Source organism: Equus caballus, chromosome 17 (genome assembly GCF_041296265.1).
Source record: "Equus caballus isolate H_3958 breed thoroughbred chromosome 17, TB-T2T, whole genome shotgun sequence".
Lineage (NCBI taxonomy): Eukaryota > Metazoa > Chordata > Mammalia > Perissodactyla > Equidae > Equus > Equus caballus.
In genome coordinates this window covers 23,747,408-23,750,796 of record NC_091700.1, presented here as the reverse complement: position 1 = coordinate 23,750,796, position 3,389 = coordinate 23,747,408, and the positions used below count along the sequence as shown (strand labels likewise).

Here is a 3,389-nt window from a genome sequence, read left to right as displayed (position 1 = left end):
TCAGACCTGCTCTGGCCTGTCAGATGGCAGTGGTGGCTGGAACAAACTGGAAAGAGGACAATGAATAATTTATATTTTTAAAAAGCTTCCTGTAAGATTTGTGGGACTCACTCACTGGTATGAGCCCTTGGTGCTGTGTCTTATTTTTATGAGTGGGATGGGACGCAGTAGGTGAAGCATTGGCCTGGCTTGCAGGACAGCTGTTTCAGAGGCTTGCTGTGGAGTCTTAAGCCTCATCCCAGAAATAATTGACTAAAATCTGCGTTTAACCCTGCCCCTGCTGAATCATGTGCATATTGCCCCTCAAAATGCAGTCAGCTCCATTAACAGATGAATGGATAGACAAAATGTGGTATGTCCATACACTGGACTATTGTTCAGCCTTAAAAAGGAAGGAAATCCTGTCACAGGCTGTGACATGGATGAACCTTGAAGACCTTATGTTAAGTAAAATAAGCCAGACACAAAAGGACTAATAGTGTATGATTCAACTTATATGAGGGACAGAGAAGTGAAATGCATGGACAGAAAGTAGCATGGCGGTTGCCAGGAGCTGGGGGAGGGGGAAACGGGGAGTCAGTGTTTACTTGGTATGGAGTTTCAGTTGGGATGATGAAGTTCTACCATGGGTGGTCGTGATGGTTGCACAGCAATGTGAACAGACTTAACGCCTTTGCACTGTACACTTAAAAATGGTTAAGAGGGTAAATTTTACATCTGCATATTTTACCAAGTCTTACAAGTGATTATAAGTCTCCTGGGCTGGGGCCTGACGATCTGCATTGCTAAAGATGTTTCTGAGCAGAGCCGATGCTGCCCGTCTGAGGACCACAAGTGTAGCTGACACATCAGCGCAGCGCCACCTACATCCCCACCTCGCAGCATCTGGACCCAGTGTCCTGCCAAGGCCAAATGTTGGGTCTGCTGCCCCCCAAGTGCAGTCCTCTTGGTTAGTACTAGTTTCAACAGTAAACACAAGAAGCCCTGGAGCCCCCCCACCCTCCAGTGGGAGTGACCTCTCTCTTTTAAAGGCCCCCTTGAGGGAACCTGAGCTCAACGGCACCTCCGCCAGAGCGTTCACGCGGTAATTTCTCATACGCCCTAAGGAGAATAAACCCTGGGTGGAGGTTTGTGTAAGCGTTTATTATAGAAAGCTCACACAAATCAACAAAGAATGAGAAACACCCTAATGGGAAAATGACTAGGAGTAGTAATGAAGAAGGATTTAATAAAATAAGAAAGACAGAGGGCCGATAAGTAGCAAAAGTGATAAATCTCCTTAGTAATTAAACAAACAGAAGAAAACATAACAAGAATGCATTTTTCATACACTGGGCTGGAAAAAAATTTAAAAGAACAATAACCAGTGTTGGTGTGAGTATGAGAAAAATGACCCACATTCTCTGACTAGAGGGACTGGAAATAGGCACATTTGTGCAGGAATTCGTCAATGTGCATCAGAGCCTTCGACAGATGCATACTCTTTATATTATTCCACTTCCAGGAGTTTGTTCTTAGGAAACGAGTGGATAAACGCAGAAGATAGATGCGCAAGATTACTCACTGCAGTGTTGTTTACAGTAGCAAAAATTATCCAAACTTACTGAATATTTGGTAAAGGATCTGTAAAAGAGAAGTAGATAGCCGTTTTAAATGATGCTGTGAATTATGGTTCTATCTTTACTTATTTAAAAGGATGTCCAGCAAATATAAGTTGGAAAAGCAGTTTAAAGAGCTATACGTAGAATATGAACCAAATTTGTTTTTAAAACGACATATGTTTACACGGGGAAAAGTCTGGAATCAATGTTACAGTGGTGTTCTCTGGGCGGAATGATTAGGATTATTTTAATTATATTTCTGGTTGTTGCTTATCTATATTATCTAATTTTTCTACAATAATTACGTATTACTAGAGTTCCTTATTTTTTAATCTCCCTTATTGGAGCGTGAAAAGGACTACACAAAAGAAACCATAGTTACAAACATTAAAGGTGTTTACCAGGCTGAGCTCTTGCGTAATGTGGATCATTGCAGGCAAACTAAAAAGGCAATAATTAGACTGAATGTCAAGGGATGAGCCATTCAGGGAAGCAGCAATCCCCTCGGAAGAAGCAGAGTCCCGGTGTTTATCAAGCTTCCGGGCACCGACGCCAACGAGGACTCCGCGAATCCGCCAATGGCACGAGGCTGTGGGAGAAGGCCGTTTACGAAGCTCCCTCACCAGCTGCCCCTGGAGGGATGCGCCCGCGCCAGGCTCAGCGCTTGACCGCATGCTCTCATCTCAGCCCAACCACAACCCTGGGAGATGGGTGGGGGGCCTGTTTGACAAGGGGGTGGCTAGTGGGTGCAGGAGCCCGAATCTCAATCCAGCCTTCCGGATCCCGAAGCCCTCCGCCCTCCACGCCCCTTCACTCCCTTTCCTAGCTCCCTGTAAGGGAAAGTCCACTGTGTGAGCAGAGCCTCCTGGAGGGAGGAAGAGGCACCTTCTCCAGCAAGAGGCCCGCGGCTGGACTGTGGCCCTTCCCGAGCCCTTTCCCCGCAGCCCGGGGGGGCCGCGGAAACAGGCCCTTGGCCTTGTACATCTTGTTTATTTTGCAGCGGGTCTGAGGGGTCTGGGTTTTGACAGTAGAGCCCATGCATGTTTCCAGGGCAACCTGGACACGTCCCAGCGATGTTGTGAAAGAGCCACAGTCCGGCGGGGGCAAGGTCACGGTCGCGCGTCGGATGCCGCGGGCGGGAGGCCCGGCGCAGGCCTCCTGCAGGGCCCTCGGACCTTCGTAATCCGTGTTTGGCGCTGCGGCGTTTTCACGGAGCAGCAAGGCTGGCAGCGCCCCGTGCCCAGCAGCCTCTCCCCACTCCTCTGCCAGCCCCACTCCAGCCAGCAACAAGGGCTGCGCCTGGAGCGAACTGAGGCAGGATTGGCGCGCATCTCCTGGTGCCGAGTTCCGGACGTCCCTGGGCCCCCGCACAGGGCTGCGCAGGCCACACCACCCCCGACCCCGAGCTCCTGGGGGCGCTGTTCGCATAGGCTAAGATGCGAATGTCGCCTTCCAGAGTCTTGCGCCACAGCTGTCCTCCTGCAGTAAGACTGGGACAATCTGTTTGGGATCCAAACAACAGCTCATTTACCCAGAACCTACTTTTTCAACTATACCAAACACAAATAAGAACTGGATGGGAGCAGACAAACCTTCTGAAGTAGAAATAAAGATTTCTAAAGCCAGCGTTTCAAAATCACTCATTAGGAAGCGAATCAGGCCCTCAGTCTCTGGTACATCTCCTGTTTGCTGTCACAAAGTATGACAGACTCGGTGGCTTATAAACAACAGGAATTTATGACTCCCAGTTCTGGAGCTGGAGGTCCGAGGGCCGGGGTGCCAGCGTGG

At 49.0% G+C, this 3,389-nt stretch overlaps 1 long non-coding RNA gene across 1 annotated transcript; it reads right to left on the bottom strand.

Moving 5' to 3' along the window:
• Window positions 1-1,124: 1,124 nt before the first annotated feature.
• LOC138918449 (uncharacterized) lies at window positions 1,125-3,076 on the bottom strand. Its single transcript, XR_011427859.1, has 2 exons — window positions 2,003-3,076; window positions 1,125-1,623 (listed from the first exon to the last, which is right to left on the bottom strand). It is a non-coding gene; the product is annotated as an uncharacterized lncRNA (long non-coding RNA).
• Between the last annotated feature and the right edge of the window lie 313 nt (window positions 3,077-3,389).